The following is a 22,660-nucleotide window of genomic DNA, read 5'->3' on the forward strand; positions in this document are numbered from 1 at the left end:
TCATGATGTCGCTCTATAAAGTCTAAAAAGTAAAGTTTTTCTCCAAATGCAGTGGAGTACAACCAGAGCTATGAGAATATACTTGATTGATTGTTGGATAGAGAACTGGCTGGCAAACAGGAAGCAAAGAGTAGGAGTAAACGGGTCCTTTTCACAATGGCAGGCAGTGACTAGTGGGGTACCGCAAGGCTCAGTGCTGGGACCCCAGCTATTTACAATATATATTAATGATCTGGATGAGGGAATTGAAGGCAATATCTCCAAGTTTGCGGATGACACTAAGCTGGGGGGCAGTGTTAGCTGTGAGGAGGATGCTAGGAGACTGCAAGGTGACTTGGATAGGCTGGGTGAGTGGGCAAATGTTTGGCAGATGCAGTATAATGTGGATAAATGTGAGGTTACCCATTTTGGTGGCAAAAACAGGAAAGCAGACTATTATCTAAATGGTGGCCGACTAGGAAAAGGGGAGATGCAGCGAGACCTGGGTGTCATGGTACACCAGTCATTGAAAGTGGGCATGCAGGTGCAGCAGGCAGTGAAGAAAGCGAATGGGATGTTAGCTTTCATAGCAAAAGGATTTGAGTATAGGAGCAGGGAGGTTCTACTGCAGTTGTACAGGGTCTTGGTGAGACCACACCTGGAGTATTGCGTACAGTTTTGGTCTCCAAATCTGAGGAAGGACATTATTGCCATAGAGGGAGTGCAGAGAAGGTTCACCAGACTGATTCCTGGGATGTCAGGACTGTCTTATGAAGAAAGACTGGATAGACTTGGTTTATACTCTCTAGAATTTAGGAGATTGAGAGGGGATCTTATAGAAACTTACAAAATTCTTAAGGGGTTGGACAGGCTAGATGCAGGAAGATTGCTCCCGATGTTGGGGAAGTCCAGGACAAGGGGTCACAGCTTAAGGATAAGGGGGAAATCCTTTAAAACCGAGATGAGAAGAACTTTTTTCACACAGAGAGTGGTGAATCTCTGGAACTCCCTGCCACAGAGGGTAGTCGAGGCCAGTTCATTGGCTATATTTAAGAGGGAGTTAGATGTGGCCCTTGTGGCTAAGGGGATCAGAGGATATGGAGAGAAGGCAGGTACGGGATACTGAGTTGGATGATCAGCCATGATCATATTGAATGGCGGTGCAGGCTCGAAGGGCCGAATGGCCTACTCCTGCACCTAATTTCTATGTTTCTATGTTTCTATGTTTTTAAGAAGTACTGTATTCATTTTTTTAAAGTCTTTTTTTACATTTTATTTAGGAAGAGAATGACAGTTGAAGGGATAGAAACAGAAATTTAATACCTTGGTAACATATTTTTGAGTGCAATGCTATTGGTTTAACACAAAACAATTGCAAAAAGTGAGCCAAACACAAAGTGTTGGAGTAACGTCGCAGTCAGGCTGCATCTCGGTATAAAATGGATAAACGATGTTTCTCAAAAAGGTTTCCAACCCGAAACATCGCCTGCCCATTCCCTCCACAGATGTTGCCTGATCTGCTGGGTTACTCTAGCACTGGTGCATCAGATTTAGGAGAAGTTTCTATTCGCAGTGCGTGCATGGGAATCCAGGGCTCACCTCAGTTTACGCGGCTGAACACCAGTGTTTCCAGTCAAACCAGACTCATGGATCTGAATGACATAGGTATACAGTGCCCTCCATAATGTTTGGGACAAAGACCCATCATTTATTTATTTGGCTCTGTACTCCATAATTTGTGATCTGTAATAGAAAAATGTACATGTGGTTAAAGTGCACATTGTCAGATTTTATTAAATGCCATTTTTATACATTTTGGTTTCACCATGTAGAAATTTCAGCTGTGTTTATACATAGTCCCCCCATTTCATGGCACCATAATGTTTGGGACACATGGCTTCACAGGTGTTTGCAATTGCTCAGGCGTGTTTAATTGCTTCCATAATGCAGGTATAAGAGAGCTCTCAGCACCTGGTCTTTCCTCCAATCTTTCCATCACCTTTGGAAACTTTTATTGCTGTTTATCAACATGAGGACCAAAGTTGGGCCAATGAAAGTCATAGAAGCCATTATGAGACTGAGAAACAAGAATAAAACTGTTAAGAAACATCAGCCAAACCTTAGGCTTGGCTGATCCAAAATCAACTGTTTGGAACATCATTAAGAAGAGAGCACTGGTGAGCTTACTAATCGCAAAAGGACTGGCAGGCCAAGGAAGACCTCCACAGCTGATGACAGGAGTTATAATATTTTCTCTATCTTAAAGAAAAATCCCCAAACTCCTGTCCAACAGATCAGAAACACTCTTCAGGAGTCAGGTGTGGATTTGTCAATGACCACTGTCCTCAGAAGACTTCATTAACAGAAATACAGAGGCTACACTGTAAGATACAAACCACTGGTTAGCCGCAAAAATAGGATGGCCAGGTTACAGTTTGCCAAGAAGTACTTAAACGAGCAACTACATTTCTGGGGGAAAAAAAGGTCTTGTGGACAGATGAGACGAAGATTAACTTATATCAGAGTAATGGTAAGAACAAAGTATAGAGTGAAGGAACTGCCCAAGATCCAAAGCATACCACTTAATCTGTGAAACACGGTGGTGGGGGTGTTATGGCCTGGGCTACTGAAGGTACTGGCTCACTTATCTCCATTGCTGAAACAACTGCTGATGGTAGTAGCATAATGAATTCTGAAGTATCTAGACACATCTTATCTGCTCGTTCAAACAAATGCCTCAAATCTCATTGGCCGTCAGTTCATTCTACAGCAAGACAATGATCCCAAACACACTGCTAAGCATCAAAGGAGTTTTTCAAAGCTAAAAAATTGACAATTCTTGAGTGGCCAAGTCAATTACCCGATCTGAACCCAATTGAGCATGCCTTTTATATGCTGAAGAGAAAATTGAATGGGACTAGCCCCCAAAACAAACATAAGCTAAAGATGGCTGAAAGACAAGCCTGGCAGAGCATCACCAGAGAAGACACCCAGCAACTGCTGATGTCCATGAATCGCAGACTTCAAGCAGTCATTGCATGCAAAGGATATGCAACAAAATACTAAACATGACTACTTTCATTTACATGACATTGCTGTGTCCCAAACATTATGGTGCCCTGAAATGGGGGGACTATGTATAACCACTGCTGTAATTTCTACATGGTGAAACCCAAATGTATAAAAATGGCCTTTATTAAAATCTAACAATGTGCACTTAAACCACATGCAATTTTTTTTCCTTTACAAATATCAAATTGTGGAGTACAGAGGCAAATAAATAAAGGATGGGTCTTTGTCCCAAACATTATTGAGGGCACAGGTAGACAAAAGTGCTGGAGAAACTCAGCAGGTGAGGCAGCATCTATGGAGCAAAGGAAATAGGCAACATTTTGGGCCAAAACCCTTCTTCAGACTGATGTAGGGTGGGGGGGTCGGGAAGAAGAAAGGAAGAGGAGGATCCTGAGGGCTGAGGGAGAGCTGAGAAAGAGCTGAGAAGGGGAGGAGACAGCAAGGGCTACCTGAAATTGGAGAGGTCAATTTTCAAGCCGCTGGGGTGCAGACTGCCCAAGTGGAATATGAGGTGCTGCTCCTACAATTTCCAATGGTGCTCGCTCTGGCCATGGAGGAGGCCCAGGACAGAACTGTCGGTATAGAAGGTAAAGAAGCCTGTAAACTGGTCCAGGAGAAGCTTCATCCCTGCAGCCATTGGGCTATTAAACAAAACAACCTCTAAATAAGCTCCGAACTACAAAGATTTGTCTTTGCACTATTACTGTTCATTTATATAATTATAAGGAATGGGTGACATTTCGGGTCGAGACCCTTCTTCAGACTGATGTCAAGGGAGTGGGTGGTACAGAAATAAAATGGTGTTGGACACAATAAGACTGGCAGGAGAACTGGGAAGGGGATAGAGAGAGTGAAAGCAAGGGCTACTTGAAGTCTGTCTATATCTATCTATCTATCTGGGACTTTTTGCTGTTTATTTTGGTGTTTAAAGAGTACTATGTTTACATATCTGTTGTGCTGTTGCAAGTAAGAATTTCATTGTTCTTTTTTGGGACATACGACAATAAAACACTCTTGACTCTGGTCTCTCTTGTATCAGTATCAATGCTCAGATATTTTTAATTGTCTCCCCCCCAGACCCACCATTTCTTCTCACCATTCTCTTGCCGTTATTTATTATTTCCTATTGATGACCCAATATCATTGGAGGAGTTGACTGGTGCCCTGCACCAGCTCAGGAGGCGTTAGTCCCCAGGGCTGGAATGGCTGACGGTAGGGTTTGTTAGAGCCTTCAGGGATGTCCTCGGGGGAGATTACACGAAGGTCCTCAGGGAGAGCCTGGCGACCGGGGAGATGTCCCTCTTGTGGCACAGGGCAGTCATTGTCCTGCTGCCCAAGAAGAGCGATCTCCGCCTGTGGAAGAACTGGCACCCGGTCTCTCTCCTCAGCAAATAGTATAACGTTTTTACATAAATATTTAGGGCTACCTGAAATTGGAGAATCTCGTCAGCCGCCTATAACATCTGCGGCAAGGAAGAGACCGTGCTCCACATGTATACGCAGTTGTGGGAGGTTGCAGCCCCTGTACAAGTATCTGAAGGGGCTGCTCCTCACATTTTGGTTGCATTTTAGTCCCACCATTCTAGTATTTGGGCACAGAGCAGGGAGTGGAGAGGGTCGACCGGGAGGGTGGGGTCGCCCTGTCGGTTTGCTCCTGGGCCTGGCCAAGATGGCCATTCGCGGATCCAGGCAGCGGGTAGTCGATGGTCACACTAGAGTCGGCTGCCTCCCGCTCTTCAGGGCCTACGTCTGTGCTGGAGAGGGAACACGCAGCATCCATGGAGACTCTAGAGGCCTTCCATGAACGCTGGTCGCCGCGGTGGGTCGAGTGCATTGTAGATACAGAAGCCTCTATTGTATTATGATGATTGCCTGGTGCAGTGTGACATTTGAACATTTTTGTACCTTCTGGTACACTGTAATATGCAATTATTGAATAAAGTCCTTGGAAGAAATAAATAAGTGACACACCTGCCCTCTCTCTGTGCAATATCATTCCAGGATATCAATGAAGAGACCGTTTCCCAATATCACCTCGTTTACAGGCGGGAGGTTTGTTAGTGTTGTGCTTTTCCTGTCATTTGCTGGGCAGGTGCAGAGTGATTCACCATCTCTAGTGCGGTCCCACAATGGTCCTGATGTCTCTAAGTCTGAAGAAGGGTCTTGACCCAAAACGTCATCCATTCCTTCTCTCCAGAGATGCTACCTGTCCCGCTGAGTTACTCCAGCATTTTGTATCTATCGTTATCAAATAATTCTAAGCCAGGGGGTTAATATATACAGTTCCCAAAAAATGCACACAGTTCTACCAGGAAAACAGAAAGTTGAAAGATACACAATGTGCAAGGTTTATTTCTAAATCTGGTCAGATTGACATAAACTTACCAAGAAAATTGATTTCTCAAGTTAATGTTCTGTCTGCCGTTTTCTCTAAGATTCACTTCAGAGCCTTCAGTGTTACCAAATTAATAAAGTGAAAATTCTCAGATCTCTCTGGCTTTCATTGCCCGCTGCATGCTCATTCAATGAGTTGTGTCTGCAATGGATAGTACCTTAGAATCAGTGCAATGTGGAATCAGATCAGCACTTCACATGGGACTTGGATAATCACAAGGATTGTAAATAGGATGACAAGATACAGGATAGTTAAAAGCACCTCGGGTGAATGCCAAAAATGGCAATGTTCATTAACTGTGTATCTCCCAAATATTATAGTCATTATAGTGTGATAACAGATGCAACAAACCGCACAGAGGCAGATAATTATTTGGCAAACTTCCAATGGAAGCGGTTCAAATCGCAGGTGGAAGGTTGCAGAAGTGGAAACATGATGGTAAATGGGGAGTCTGCAGAGCAGGTTTGCCAGCATTTGGAAGAGGATGCAAGAACTGTTAAATGTTTCAGGTGTTGAAAGAACGACAGTCAAGACTCTGACCTTGTATGTCACTTCAAGTTCAAGTTTATTGTCGTATGTATCTTGCGTTAAATGCTATTCATGTTATTCCCTTTATCATGTATCTGTACATCGTCACTGCCTCGATTGTAATCATGTATTGTCTTTCCGCTCACTGTTCAGCACACAAGAATAGTTTTCCACTGTGCCTTGATACAGGTGGCAATAAATGAAACTAAACTAAACTAACAAAAATAAATTGCGCATAAAACAACTGTGTTAATAAAAAACAGGACATTAGTGCACATACTTTTGATGGAGGGGAGTCCGGGCTGGCCTTAAGGCAATTGGAACAATTGCTCCCAATTGGGCCCCGTGCCTAAGGGGCCCAATTAGGCTGGTGGGCAACACACTCTATCCCCTCAGCAGTGACCCCAGTAGGTGAAATTCCTCACCGACAACAACACTGTGAGGTTAACTCTCAATACCGTCAGTGATGGAAATAGGGGGAGGGGAGGAGGAGGGAGGGGGGAGGGAGGAGAGGGGGAGGAGGGAGGGGGGAGGGAGGAGAGGGGGAGGGGGGAGGGGGGGGGGAGGAGGGGGGAGGGGGGAGGGACAGCATTCCCTTACTTTTCAGTTTCCAGCTCGGGTTTAATGAGTGCTGCAGAAAGATTGGAGTTGTTTATCACTTGATTCAACTGAGACGAAAATGATTTGTTAAATGCCACTGTTATCACTTGTTAACAGCCAGTGGTTAACATGTAGTCATGCAATGTGTCACCAATACATCGATCCGCATTCCTCAGTCAATAGAATTGTGTTTTGACCAAGTATTTATGATGCCGCATTCCTTTGAATAAAATTCATGGCAGAATTTCTTAAAACTTACTGTCATTAAGGGCTCCGGACCACGAGCACGGGCTTTTTCTGTGCAGGTACAGTCATTCACCCACGTTATTTTAAGAAGGAACTGCAAATGTTAGAACAATCGAAGGTAGACAAAAATGCTGGAGAAACTCTGCAGGGGAGGCAGCATCTCACCCGCTGAGTTTCTCCAGCATTTTTGTCCACCCACATTATTTAGTAATTCCTACCCATCATTTAGGGATGTTATATGAATTAAAAAAAAAAAAATTATGCGTGTTGTTTTCTCTCTCCTTCAATGTTAGTTCTTCTGTTTGCCATTATTTGCTTCAGTTTTATTTAGTGTTATTTATCACGTTTAGGTTGTAGCTATTGAATGATTTAAACGTATCAGATTTTTAAAATTCATATAAATTCATAACGTTGCCCGAGCGCCAAATCTCTTCAGCTGTACCTGCAACTGAAGCTACGGGTGGATTAGTAGACATTGAAGCGATGTTGACACTTTGTTTTTATGTAGAGGGGTAATAGAGAAGGGCTCCAGACCGTGATCTCACTGACTGAATGATACATACGTCCTGACTGAAAATCACCCCCTTCCGATCAATTATTTTAAGATAAGCCTTAGAGAACATGCTACTTTTTGCTTTGCCCATTTTCAAAATATAGAATTTTGAATTTGGCATTTGATTGGTACAAGGAGACTACAAAGATCGTAATATCTATTTTTTTTACACACTGTAACTTTCTACATTTCTACTTTTGGGTATGTATGTGGCAATTATGTCTCATGGAATTTTCTCCCACACTACTAGTTATATTCGTAACAGCATATTTAAATACATTAAATTTTCGTTCTTTCCCAACCCCTTAAAAATGCCTGAAGAAGGAACCCGGCCCTAAACGTCGCCTAGCCATTCCCTCCATAGATAGAGACAAAATGCTGGAGTAACTCAGCAGGTCAGGCAGCCTCTCTGAAGAGAAGGAATAGATGACGTTTTGGGTCGAGACCCTTCTTCGGACCGCCCATAGATCCAGCCTGACCTGCTGAGTTCTCAGCATTTTATGTTTTGTTCTTAAAATAAATGCATGGTCCGTTGAAGAAACAACATGATAGACCACTCTGGAAGTGCAAGTTTTGCTCTACACTTCCTACAGTAGAACACATCATAATACACCTTGAGTGAATTAATGGGGTTAGACTATTTTTTTAAATCTGTTGTCCAGAATTAATTGATACCCACCCATGTACCTTATATCAGATTTAAATCAGAATCACGATTTTTTTTTTTTTTTTCCCAATTTTTTGTGCCCGATTATTTGGTGGCCAATCAACCGCTGCCTCTAACGGGGTTGCATCCAAACACCAACCAGCTTCCCTTAAAATTCCCGTCCAATCAACAAATCGGTCTCCTCGCGTCCATTCAGCCGCTGTCTCCAAGGGCATTGTGTCAAATCACATAATGCGGTGATCACTCGGCGGCCAATCAGACACAGTCTCTGAGGGGCGTTGTGACCAATCACCGACTAGCTTCCCTTAAAATTCCAGTCCACTCAACAAATTGGTCTCCTCCCGTCCAATCAGCCACTGTCTCCAAGGGCATTGTGTCCAATCACATAATGCAGTTTAATAGTAAGATTAAACGAGAACTTACCAGTTCGAAGTTTGATCTGTATTTTATGAGGAGTAACGTTGAGGGAATACATGAAGAACCCGCCAGTACGCATGTGTGTCATTCTTCAAAGCAGCGGAGTGAATCACAGATACCTGTAATGACTTAAGCATAGTAAGATTAGAGAAAAGATACCAGTTGTGTTTATGATCAAGGGTGGGAGCGGAGGGCATGTATTCCCTCAACGTTACTCCTCATAAAATACAGATCAAACTTCGAACTGGTAAGTTCTCGTTTAATCTTACTATTTTACTTCGGAGTCACGTGAGTGGCTACATGAAGATTTCAAAGCTCTGTGATTCAAGCCATGGAACGAGTCCATCATCACGTCTGCCTTGGTTTTGGGGAGAATAGTGATAACATATTGAACATCAATATGATATATATAAATAACCATAAAGTTAATAATAATTGATAGCCCCTGTTTTTTGGGGTAAATTATGGTACAGAAACTTAACAATGTTTCTGAAAAATTCCAGTTTCCATTACTGGTTAGTTATAATCTTTAGAATGTTCTTTCCGATGGCCATCCTGCAGTCCTGAGGATTTTATCCATAGGAACCTCCAATTTAAATGCTGCCGACGTTGCTGCAGCCTGGTGGAGTGAGATTTTAACCCAGTTAGTGTTTACACCAACTTTTGTCAATACTATGTTAGCCATTTAGCTGGCCTGACCTGTTATTCTTTAATGAGGCTGTCTGTCGTTGATGAGAAGTTCCTCTTCTGTGCCACTGATGGTCTGGGTTTGTTCCATGTATATTTGTAGATGTCTCACAACACAGTCAATCATCTGTAGGGTAGGCTCTAAAAAAAAATGTTATTTTAAGGCCTGCTGACCCCTGTCTGTTTAGTTCCCTAATTCCTGAATATAGAAGTGTAAATTGCCAGGTGAACTGGTCAAGGTATCCAGCCTTAATTTGGTAGGGACTGAGTCCTTAGTGCCGTGACCTAAGCCATCAGCATGACAGTTTTGTAAAATGTCAAAAACTGTAATGACAGCGCTGTGGCTGGAGCCCAGTTCTTTAACAACGTTAAGACGATGCTGATGTCCCATATTTGGGAATACCTGGTCTTTGGGGAATTCTCATAAAAAGTGTCCCTCATAAGCTGTTGTTCCGTTCTCTTGCCATAGGTAAGTAGATGGGCCACTTCTGGCACAGTTGATGTCACTAATACTAAGCCCCTGTAGGTTAACAAAGCTTCCAAACAGGCTGGATGATGTATTATGGTTGCAACACACCTCCCATTAGTTTATGTATTTTAGACATTGTCTTTAGGTTGATTGTCTGTGGCCCGCTGTGATCATTGCTCTGGCCGTCTGTTTTGGATGGTGCTGCATGGTTCTAATCTCATTCCCATTACCACCTAGAACCATGGTTGGGTAGGTCAGTCGGGTACTATTAAAACACCAGACGCAGAGTCTCGTAGTATTTCCCTTAGTACCCCCCCCCTGATGAGGTTGCCAAATTGTGTTGGCCAGATTGTTACATGATGTAGATTCCCTTTCACCCATGTGGTTGATATGTGCTACCACAGTAGTGTTGTTAATTTATAATCTAATAACCTGTTTAATATATTCCAGAGCAACATGACTTTAGGCCATGAAAAAACACCCAACATTTCCAGGTAGTTATGCCCAGTGTTAGTAATAATTATGCTTGCTGTGTATTCCATCCTCCTCCACAGCTGGAGATGGAATTGGTAACACACCATCCTAGTGCATAGTATCCATATGTAGGACCATAGACTGGTTGCTGACAATGATAGGATTGGAGCAATGCCCAATGTTATCTTCCCACCATTTAGTTCCAATATTGGCTTCTGTATGGCTTCATCATTCTATCGAAATGATCACGATTAATTTTAAGAGCTCATATTTTGGCCCTCTGTAAATCTTTATAATGTAAGGGTCTGAATTATGTGGCTGGAAACCATATGTTGCCAATATTCTTGCTACCAGTCTGATGGATGGTTTATCCTCATGTCAATGATTTTGCTGTATGCCTCTATTAAGGTTGTAACCTCTGTTGGCAAAGTTACTGACATGAGGAACTGAGTTAATGGTGAACCCCAAATAATCCCTTTAGTTTGAAGGCTTTAATTTTGATTTAATTGGATGGATAATGATCCTAGTTTCCAAATAATTGTTAAGTGGCTGTTACGGTTTGTTCAGCCCGTCCTAAGTTTCCACACAATTAGTATGTCATCCAAAGAAGCCATTACCATTGCGTGGCTGGTTGTCATATTTTGTAAATAACCTAGGTGCTAATGTAAACACATTAGGTAGTGCTCTATACTGCTAGAGCTGAGCCATCCAATTAGATAAAAATAACGTCCGTGGTCACCTGTTATGGGTACTGAAATTGTAAGCATCCTTTGAATCAATGCTTGCCATTTTCATTCTTAAAACGAATATACTTAACAATAGAAAAGGTTTCTGTTCTTAAAACGAATATATCGTTTTATTTATTTTTTACTTTTTTTTTTCTTTTTTTTTTTTTAATTATTATTATTTTATTATTTTTTTTAAATAATATATGGTCCCTAGATAAGGGACATATCAGACATTTAAACTGATAAGAACAGATATTATACTTGATCTTAGCCAAAAAGCCGAGATCTGATCTATGTTTGATGCGTCAAGCGCCATATCCTATTTTGTTAGGAAGGGAATGCGTAGATAATAATTCTTCCCTTGCAATGCAGCTAAAACCCCATCTGTTGCTGATGTCCAGTGTCTGTATCCCATATGACATATTTGGTAATTGGTGATTATGTCTGGATACGAGTAGATCGGCATCTGGTGTTCCATATCATGTAGAAACATCAGCAAATACTATAGCCCAATATCCATTTGGTGTTCTCCTCCAAATTCCTCTCTCGATATATCAGCTGTACTAGAAGATTATGTGTTGTAAAATTCTATTGTGTATCCCCAGATACTGTTTAAGATATGTGTCAAAAAGTTATTTATTCGATGTCTTCTCGCACCAACCTCCTTGCTTCCTTCTGGTTTTACTGTTTTCTTCTGGATCCCCGAGACTGTGTGTTGTGGGTGTACACATCTTCCAGCATAGGGGCGATACCTTTGAGGATGATGTTTGGACGTTTAGATGAGCTCCAGTTTGGCTTCATTGTCCAACTCCTTGACCTTCTAGATAGGTCACCCCCAAATAAAAAGATTTTGCTAGGAGGTTTCGGGTTTACACAGCCCCGCGTCAATCCCGGTTGGATGTAACCAGATGCATAAATTGATTAGTTTAGTACATTCAGGGATTTACAATCCCCGGTGGCAAGTGACAGCTATGGTGTCAGCTAATGTTTGCCCCTGCAGTAGATAGAAAACATATGGTTTATGCTGGCTTCTAACCTGGTTTGTAGATCTTTCCCAGTTAGCTTTACTCACAGCTGTACTGTTGTTCCCCCTGAAACATAGACAGACATTCCCGTGTGACTTCCCAGATGGGAATGGAATTTGTCAGTAAATTTTTGGACTGCTAAATCCTTCAGTCACAACATAAGTATTCCTGTATTTCTATCAGGAAAGGACCAATAATGCACTCTATGTACTTTGTGACTTAGAAAAGGCATCACCTCATTGTTACAGCTCTTACATCTGTTTACCTGTCCAGGGTTTGCCCTAGACTTGACCCCAGCACTCTTCTGACAGAAGAGTCTACTGGGGAGAGAGAAGCATGATTATAGCCCTATAGAAAAGGTGCTGCTTCCTTCTCCCTGAGTCTGTCTTTTCCTCAAACACTTCCCTGTAATAGTAGAAGTGAAATACAGCCCTGTATAAGGTGCTGCTATGGGACTTACCCACTGGAGGATTTCTTCTTGGTCCTGCATCGCTGCAAAACGGTATGTTCTCGCAGGTGCAGGCCCCGCAGTGCCAATGCGGTGCAATGTACACGGTCACTGTGCCGCCTGTATCCCCGTTGGCCTGCGGTGCTCCAAAGCGCGGTGCAGTGCTCACAGCACTGAGCCGCCCATACTGCCGTTAGCCTGCGGTGCTCCAACGCGGTTCAGTCCCTCGGGGAGCTGGCCGCTCGCAAACCGCAGGTATGGCAGTTTTAAAAAACGCGGTGCAGTGCTTCCCGCACTGTGCCGCTCCTCCTCTACTTGGGCCTGCGGTGCTCCAACGCGGTGCAGTCCTCTCGGGGAGCTGGCCGCTCGCAGCCGCTGTGTATTCCATCCTCCTCCACAGCTGGAGATGGAATTGGTAACACACCATCCTAGTGCATAGTATCCATATGTAGGACCATAGACTGGTTGCTGACAATGATAGGATTGGAGCAATGCCCAATGTTATCTTCCCACCATTTAGTTCCAATATTGGCTTCTGTATGGCTTCATCATTCTATCGAAATGATCACGATTAATTTTAAGAGCTCATATTTTGGCCCTCTGTAAATCTTTATAATGTAAGGGTCTGAATTATGTGGCTGGAAACCATATGTTGCCAATATTCTTGCTACCAGTCTGATGGATGGTTTATCCTCATGTCAATGATTTTGCTGTATGCCTCTATTAAGGTTGTAACCTCTGTTGGCAAAGTTACTGACATGAGGAACTGAGTTAATGGTGAACCCCAAATAATCCCTTTAGTTTGAAGGCTTTAATTTTGATTTAATTGGATGGATAATGATCCTAGTTTCCAAATAATTGTTAAGTGGCTGTTACGGTTTGTTCAGCCCGTCCTAAGTTTCCACACAATTAGTATGTCATCCAAAGAAGCCATTACCATTGCGTGGCTGGTTGTCATATTTTGTAAATAACCTAGGTGCTAATGTAAACACATTAGGTAGTGCTCTATACTGCTAGAGCTGAGCCATCCAATTAGATAAAAATAACGTCCGTGGTCACCTGTTATGGGTACTGAAATTGTAAGCATCCTTTGAATCAATGCTTGCCATTTTCATTCTTAAAACGAATATACTTAACAATAGAAAAGGTTTCTGTTCTTAAAACGAATATATCGTTTTATTTATTTTTTACTTTTTTTTTTCTTTTTTTTTTTTAATTATTATTATTTTATTATTTTTTTTAAATAATATATGGTCCCTAGATAAGGGACATATCAGACATTTAAACTGATAAGAACAGATATTATACTTGATCTTAGCCAAAAAGCCGAGATCTGATCTATGTTTGATGCGTCAAGCGCCATATCCTATTTTGTTAGGAAGGGAATGCGTAGATAATAATTCTCCCCTTGCAATGCAGCTAAAACCCCATCTGTTGCTGATGTCCAGTGTCTGTATCCCATATGACATATTTGGTAATTGGTGATTATGTCTGGATACGAGTAGATCGGCATCTGGTGTTCCATATCATGTAGAAACATCAGCAAATACTATAGCCCAATATCCATTTGGTGTTCTCCTCCAAATTCCTCTCTCGATATATCAGCTGTACTAGAAGATTATGTGTTGTAAAATTCTATTGTGTATCCCCAGATACTGTTTAAGATATGTGTCAAAAAGTTATTTATTCGATGTCTTCTCGCACCAACCTCCTTGCTTCCTTCTGGTTTTACTGTTTTCTTCTGGATCCCCGAGACTGTGTGTTGTGGGTGTACACATCTTCCAGCATAGGGGCGATACCTTTGAGGATGATGTTTGGACGTTTAGATGAGCTCCAGTTTGGCTTCATTGTCCAACTCCTTGACCTTCTAGATAGGTCACCCCCAAATAAAAAGATTTTGCTAGGAGGTTTCGGGTTTACACAGCCCCGCGTCAATCCCGGTTGGATGTAACCAGATGCATAAATTGATTAGTTTAGTACATTCAGGGATTTACAATCCCCGGTGGCAAGTGACAGCTATGGTGTCAGCTAATGTTTGCCCCTGCAGTAAATAGAAAACATATGGTTTATGCTGGCTTCTAACCTGGTTTGTAGATCTTTCCCAGTTAGCTTTACTCACAGCTGTACTGTTGTTCCCCCTGAAACATAGACAGACATTCCCGTGTGACTTCCCAGATGGGAATGGAATTTGTCAGTAAATTTTTGGACTGCTAAATCCTTCAGTCACAACATAAGTATTCCTGTATTTCTATCAGGAAAGGACCAATAATGCACTCTATGTACTTTGTGACTTAGAAAAGGCATCACCTCATTGTTACAGCTCTTACATCTGTTTACCTGTCCAGGGTTTGCCCTAGACTTGACCCCAGCACTCTTCTGACAGAAGAGTCTACTGGGGAGAGAGAAGCATGATTATAGCCCTATAGAAAAGGTGCTGCTTCCTTCTCCCTGAGTCTGTCTTTTCCTCAAACACTTCCCTGTAATAGTAGAAGTGAAATACAGCCCTGTATAAGGTGCTGCTATGGGACTTACCCACTGGAGGATTTCTTCTTGGTCCTGCATCGCTGCAAAACGGTATGTTCTCGCAGGTGCAGGCCCCGCAGTGCCAATGCGGTGCAATGTACACGGTCACTGTGCCGCCTGTATCCCCGTTGGCCTGCGGTGCTCCAAAGCGCGGTGCAGTGCTCACAGCACTGAGCCGCCCATACTGCCGTTAGCCTGCGGTGCTCCAACGCGGTTCAGTCCCTCGGGGAGCTGGCCGCTCGCAAACCGCAGGTATGGCAGTTTTAAAAAACGCGGTGCAGTGCTTCCCGCACTGTGCCGCTCCTCCTCTACTTGGGCCTGCGGTGCTCCAACGCGGTGCAGTCCTCTCGGGGAGCTGGCCGCTCGCAGCCGCAGGTCTGGTAGTTTAAACAACGCGGTGCAGTGCTTCCCGCACTGTGCCGCTCCTTCTCCACTTGGGCCTGGGGTGCTCCAACGCAGTCCAGTCGTCTTGGGGAACTGGCCGCTCGCGACCCAAGCCCAGCGGCTCCAACGCGTACTCAGTGCTCTCGGGCACTGACCGCTTGCCGCTATTTTTAGTGCTGTGGAAAAACCCAGCACCTTCCAGCCCCTCGGACCCATGTAGTATAGGTCCATGGGGCTGTTGTCTGAGCCATCGGAATGATAGCTCCAGAATGCTCCACCGCTGTCTGCGTCCTGCTGGAGCTGAGGTCGGCTCTGGCTCCCGTTTAAGGGAGATAGTGGTGCCCCCGGCCGTTGCTGGCTGCCTGCAGTTCTGCAGACTCTCCCCAGCCAGTTTTCATCAGCCTGCCTGTAAAAAAGGTAAGTCAAGAAACTAAGTTCTCCTACCTTACTTGTTGCAGGTTCAACCCTGCCGTTTGGGAGGAACGTCCTCCCCTCGTAATGACTTGTTCACAATGCGTGTAGCGATAATGACACACATGCGTACTGGCGGGTTCTTCATGTAGTTACTCACGTGACTCCGAAGTAAAATGGTAATTAGCAGCTACGGTAAATGTTGGAAGCCAGCGGAGGTACTGACAGTCAAACGGGAGCAGGAGAGATTAAGACAGTGTATAATCCATAGCATCTTAGTGCACAATTTCATAACATATACTAAATAACAGGGCTGACAGACCTTGGCTGGGAACCTGGGGCTCACCAAAATTGTTCCCAATTGGGCCCCGCATCTCCTAAGGCCGGCCTTGAGGGGAGGGCTGTGCCAGGTTGAGTCCACCACTTTCTGTAGCCTCTTACGTTCCTGTGCCTTGCAATTGCTGTACCAGGCTATGATGCAAGCAATCAAGATAGACACAAAAAGCTGGAGTAACTCAGCGAGACAGGCTGCAACTCTGGAGAGAAGGAATGGGTCAAGCAGTCAGGATCCCTTCCACAATTCATCTATCAAAGTTTGTTAGAAGTATTTAGAGACATACTGCAACTCTTTCAACTTCTAAGGCAGTAGAGGTGATGGAACACCTTCTTCATGATTCTATCTGCATTCTGGGCTCGGACAAGTCATTAATGTCCTGGAATTTAAAGCTGCTAATTCTCTCCACCCCCGACCCACCGATGGAAAACCTCCATAGTAAACGATCAGTTCCTTCGCCTTACGAGCGAGAGGTTGTTGTTGTTGAGGCACCACTCAACCAGGTGTTCTCTCTCTCTCTCTCTCTTGTACGCTGACTCATCACCGCCAGTGGTTTGGCCAAACACGGAGGTGAGATCGGTGAATTGATAGACGGCATCGGAAGTGCACTTAGCCACATGTTTATGGGTGTAAGGAGGGTAGAGCAGGGGACTACGCATGCAGCCTTGAGGTGCACCGACGTTGAAGGTCAGTGAGGGGGACACGTTGGTGCAGACCCACGCTGATTGAGGTTTGCCGAGGAGGAAGTCAAGGCAACAGTTGCAAAGGTAGGTGCAGGTCCTGCTGCTTGGAGATCTACTTCAAGCTGCAGTCAATGAAATGCTGCCTGACGTATGCGTTCCTGTTATCCAGAGGACATTTTGCATATGCTGCTGGATTTATGTGGATTCCACATTATTGCACAAAATCTTTTCAGAAATTTGCTCCTGTTTAGTGTTTATTGATACAGAGTGGAAACAGGTCCTTCAGCCCACTGAGTCCCTGCTGACCACCGATCACCTGCGCACACACTAGCTCTATTTGCATGCTGTGGGGAACTCTGAAATGTCCCCACTGTTCCTGTAAAGGAAATATTTAAACATAAACCCAGCACCTAACTTTAGAAGAGTAAGCGGTATAGTTCTCCTGGTTGACATTGGCTTCTAATCTCCGTGAAATTTTTCTCTGGCACTTGGCAGCAGTCACACAATCACATGCTGCCTAACACAATCATCCAGGCCCAACCTTCAATGACTTTATACAAGGAGGTGCCATCAATTGACCAGGATCAGGTGATTTCGATCACAGCTGCTACATTTTATAACCAAGAAGTTTTCAACATTAAATAACAGGGTCATTAAAAAAAAAATAGACCAACAAACAATAGAGACAAAGATAGATTAAAAATGCTGGAGTAAAGATAGATACAAAATGCTGGGACAGGCAGCATCTCTGGAGAGAAGGAATGGGTGACGTTTCGGGTTGAGACCCAGCAAGTTAATGATAGCTACATTGGAGCATACTGGGAAATGTGCTAGTATCAAGATGTATGATTGATTGCCTCACAGTCGTTAGACCTGACCGTGTGTCTCACACATAATTCATCCTTCCCGCTCCCTAAATGATTCCAATGTTGAGGCAATGCTATCTGCACTATTGATTGACTATTAATACAGGCCCACGAGTTTCTAAAGTGGCAGGCATCAGTTCAAGCAACAAGACCCAAAGTGCTGGGGTAACTTGGCAGGTCAGGCAGCATCAATGGAGGAACATGGATGGATGACATTTCGAATCGCAACGTTTTTAAATTTAGACTTTAGAGATACAACGCGGAAGCAGGCCCTTCGGCCCATCGAGTTCGTGCAGAACAGTGATCAGCCCACACACTAACATTCTCCTGCACACTAAGGACAGATACCAAAGCCAATTAAACCTACAAATCTGTACATCTTTGGAGTGTGGGAGGAAACCGGAGCACCCGGAGAAAACCCACGTGGTCACAAGGAGAAAGTACCGACTACGTACCGACAGCACCCGTATTCAGGATCGCAACTGGTTCTACAGCTGTGTCACTGTGTCACCCTCCCAGAACAAATCTGCGGGTTACTACCTAAAGCGTCATCTATCCATGTTCTCCAAGGATGCTGCCTGACCCGCTGAGTTACTCCAGCGCTTTGTGTCTTTTTTTTGTAAACCAGCATCTGCATCAGTTCAAGCAAACTTGTTCTGAATTAAACCATACCTGCAGGTCTCGGCGGGAAGATGAATGTAGCCAGCATTTCTCAGCATGTTGAAAGAGAAGGCATATTGAGAATGTGCACCAGGATATTCCAATGCAATGCTGGAGACTTTGGTCAATGAAGAAGAGAGAGGTCCTGCCCCCTCTGAAGCTAGAATTAAGTTCAAGCCCACTGCAAACCAGAGAGAGGAGGAAGCAACTGTTACTGCCAAAGGCACAGCCTGTAGGATCTGCACTAGGGCTCCAACATGTTCATTGACTCACACATGGTCAATGTCAACGAAATAATCCACAAATACCTTCATCCATCAATTACTTCAATATCCAGAATGCCGCCCATGACTCATTTGCCAACAATCTATGACGAGTGGGGAGGGAGGACGGGACCAACATCCTTGGTTGTGGAGGGCGTTTGCTGGCTCTCTCTGAGAGGGTTTCATCTAGAATGGCAGTGGGGAGGAACTTGAGCAAGGAGGCAGCAAAGGGGGAAAGCCAGGAAAGGAAGAAAAGACAGAGAAGGTAAAAGTGGAATGGCAAAAGGCAAAGAGGCCCACGGGGAGGGATTGGGGGTGAGAGTGAGCTGAGTCTATGTCTTAGAAACATATTTCACCTATAAACATTATGGGCACATCTTTGGGATGTGAAAGGAAACAATGAGCACCCAGGAGAAACTCACAGGGAGCACGGGCAAACTTCACACAGACAGCGCCAGAGATGATGGTCAAACCTGGGACACTGGACCTGCAAGGCAGCAGATCTACCTGCTGTTGAAACCAACATAGGAACTTAAAACATTGAACCACAGATGGGTCAGGGTTATGCTTGATATGATGGCCAGATGCATAGATTTTGAAGTGATGTGGTCCTTTAGCACAAAGGTGCCAGAGACCCGGCCGGGTTCAATCTTGACCTCAAGTGCTGTTGTCTGTGTGTAATTTGCATGTTCTCCCTGTGGCCACATGGGTGACCTCCGAGTGCTTCAGTTTCCTCTCACATCCCAAAGACATGCGCGTTTGTAGGTTAATTGGGCCGCTGTAAATTGCTGCTAGTGTGTTGGGAGTGGATGGGAAAGTGGGATAACATAGAACTCGTGTGAAACGGATGATCAATGGTCGGTGTGGACTTGATGGGCAGAAGAGCCTCTTTGCATGCTATCTCTAAACTCTAAATTCTCCGGGTTGCACCGATTATAGTACTATTTTGAAAAAAAAAATCCCCATTGCAGGCAGTCATGGGCTAGGAATTCCCAGGAATCAGTGGGGATGTTACATTTCATTCAAGAATATTTTGTGAATATCTTTGAGTTTTTTCTCTGAACATTTGGTCATCTCTTCTATTACGGGATTTCAGAACAGACTGTCTGTTTTGGGAGTCTGGTATTGGTCATGTAAATGATTGGTCTGCTCAAGGGAGATGACTCAGTGTAATTATGTCCTCAATGCAGGGGCCGGGAGCCAAATGACATTTGGTTAATTTATCCTTATAGTGAATTTTACAGAGATACCATCTTGTTGGTTTGCAGTTCAAAGCAGAGGGAATATGATGGCATGGTGGAGCAGCAGTAGAGCTGCTTCCTTACTGGGTCAGATACCCAGGTTTGATCCTGCCTATGGGTGCTGTCTGTATGGAGTTTGTACGTACTCCCTGTGATCATGTGGATATAAGGTGGCAACTGTACCACTGTGCCACGAAGGGTGGTGGGTGCATGGAACGAGCTGCCAGAGGGGTTGGTTAAGGCAGGTTTGTTTACAATGTTTAAAACACATTTGGACAGGCACATGGATAGGAAAGGTTTGGAAGGATAAGGGCTAAATGCGGGTAGGTGGGACTGGGGTAGATAGATCATCTTGGTTGCCATGGGTCAAAGGGTCCATTTGCATGCTGTGGGACAGTATGAGTATCCCCTCGACCTTCCCATAATTGAAAAACATATTCAGGATTGCATTGAGGACTTCAAGACCAGGCAATAGTGGCACACAAAGCCCAGCACAACCAACAGAAGGAGCATACTACTTCAGAAACTACTCACCCACCCATCGCGTCAAGCACTTCATGATCCATCTGTGGAAGTTCATGTGATAGGAGCAGAATTAAGCCATTCCGTCCATCAAGTCTACTCCACCATTCAATCATGACTGACCTATCTTTCCCTCAGCACCATTCTCCTGCCTTCTCCTCATAACCCCTGACATCCGTACTAATCAAGAAGGGATGGCAGTTCCCAAATTGGTTTAATCAGAACCCACAAAGCTAGAGTGGGAGCAAGTGTTTCTTGAAGAAGAAGTAAATCATTTCTCAAAAAGTATGATCAAATAGTTTAAATAAACAGCAAGAAACACTTGAAGAGAAACAGTGGGGCAGGCAGCATTTGTGGAGGGAAATTAATAGTTTACAGTTTATTATTATTATTATTGTTACGTGTACTGAGATACAGTGAAAATAATTTATGTGGCATGCTATCCAGTCAGCTAACAGACTTTACAATCAAGCTGTCTACAGTGTGCAGATACAGGGTAAAGGGAATAACCTTTAGTGCAAGATAAAGTCCAGTGAAGTCTTATTAACGATCATTCAAAGGTCTCTAATGAGGTAGATGGGAGGTCAGAACTGTTCTCTAGATGGTGAGAAGATGGTTCAGTTGCCTGATAACAGCTGGAAAGAAACTGTCCCTGAATTTTCACACATGTGCCTCTTGCCTGATGGAAGAGGGGAGAAGAGGAATTGACCGGGGTGAGACTGCTCCATGATTATGCTGGTGGCCTTGCCGAGGCAGCGTGAAGTGCATGGAAGGGAGATTGGTTTGTGTGAAGGTACACAAAAATGCTGGAGAAACTCAGCGGGTGCAGCAGCATCTATGGAGCGAAGGAAATAGGAGACGTTTCGGGCCGAAACCCTTCTTCAGACTGATCTGTTTGTTTGGTTTGTGTGATGTTCTGGGCTAAGTCCACAGCTCGCTGCAATTTCTTGTGGTCTTGGATGGAGCTGTTCCCAAACCATGCTGTGATGCATCAAAATAGTCAACGCCCAATAGCTAGCAACAATTGGTGGTACAGTGGTGCAACAATAGAGTTTCTACCTTACAGCGCCAGGGAACCAGGTTCAATCCTGACTATAGGTGCGTGTCTGTATGGTGGTTCTACATTCTCCCCATGTCATGCACGGGTTTTCTCAGGAATCTCTGGTTTACTCCCACAACCCAAAGATGTACAGGTTTGTAGGTTAATTGACTTGGTATAATTGTAAATTGTCCCTGGTGTGTGCAGGATAGTGTTAGTGTGCGGGGATCGCTGCTCAATACAGAATCAGTGGGCCGAGGGGCTTGTTCCCGCACTGTATCTCTAAACTAAACTAAAAATTGTACTGTTCAGTTCCTGGTGCATAACACAATGAAACACTCTTGATTCTTGACTCTTGATTCTCATGGAGTCAAATCGACTGTTGACATTTTTGGGTCAGGAGATCCCAGATACTGGTTTTTCCGGGTGCTCGGGTTTGTTCCCACATTCCAAAGACGTACAGCTTTGTAGATTAACTGGCTTTGGTAAAATTGTAAATTGTAAAATAGTCACGAGTGTGTCGGATAGTGTCAGTGTACAGGTGGTCGGCACAGACTCGGTGGGCCAAAGGGCTTGTTTCCATGCTGTATCTCTAAAGTATCAAAAGTCTAAAGTAAAGTCTAAAAATCAACATTGGCAGAAGGATACAGGTTCAGTGAGTAAGTGGGATTTATGTTTAAGATAAAGCACATTTGTTTCATCTGCAAGAACCATCATTGGGTATTACGTAAAACTGCTAAAATAGAAATGAGTAAACTAGTCAAGTGAAAGGGTGATATCAAATGGGTCACCACTCTTTACCCAAAATAACGTGATTTTGTAATAAAATATTACTGTCAGTAACGTTTGTTTACTAAAGATCTCTCAACCACTGCTACAAACGTGACTGTAACATCTGCTCGATATTTTTGTAATTGTGGTTTCTGAAGATGTATTATTAAACAGCCAACCTCATTTTGCTGGTGTAGGAAGGAACTGCAGATGTTGGTTTACACCGAAGATAGACACAAAGATTAACTCAGTGGGTCAGGAAGCATCTCTGGAGAAAAAGAATAAGTGACGTTTTGGGTCGAGATGAAATGTCTCGACCCGAAACGTCACTTATTCCTTTTCGCAGGGATGCTGCCTGACCCGCTGAGGTACTCCAGCATTTTGTGCCTTTTTTCAATATGGTGGTAGAGGGTGCCACCAAAAACTCAGTTCCCTTTGCCCGTGAATTTAAAAGTTATTTAAAAATCAAAATGAAAAGTGAAGCCATCAGTTCTCTTTGTCCCTTCTCCAGTGGCCACAAGGAGCTGATGCTGGGCTCACAATATTAGTTTTACCAATATATATTTGTGTAATGCTTCTTCATTCATTAATTAACAACTCTGATAGTCAGAAAGACGTACAGCATGGAAACAGGCCCTTCGGCCCAACTTATCTATGCTGACCAAGATACACTAG

The 22,660-nt window shown here is 43.8% G+C and overlaps 1 protein-coding gene and 2 pseudogenes across 3 annotated transcripts in view; all 3 read right to left on the reverse strand.

Annotated features, from left to right (window-relative positions):
* Window positions 1-22,660, reverse strand: part of slc16a7 (solute carrier family 16 member 7) — a 131,288-nt gene that overhangs the window by 80,684 nt on the left and 27,944 nt on the right. Inside the window, exon 1 of one of the 3 annotated variants that reach the window (XM_033038112.1) lies at window positions 1,579-1,712. The exons of the other annotated variants lie outside the window; for them this stretch is intronic. The gene's annotated coding sequence lies outside the window, so the exon portion shown is untranslated. Of the gene's footprint in view, window positions 1-1,578; window positions 1,713-22,660 lie in introns of those variants that run through there. 3 annotated transcript variants of the gene reach the window in all.
* On the reverse strand, window positions 10,998-11,106 carry LOC116984275 (annotated as a pseudogene).
* On the reverse strand, window positions 13,518-13,626 carry LOC116984276 (annotated as a pseudogene).

Source organism: Amblyraja radiata, chromosome 19, assembly GCF_010909765.2.
Source record: "Amblyraja radiata isolate CabotCenter1 chromosome 19, sAmbRad1.1.pri, whole genome shotgun sequence".
NCBI classification, from domain to species: Eukaryota; Metazoa; Chordata; class Chondrichthyes; order Rajiformes; family Rajidae; genus Amblyraja; species Amblyraja radiata.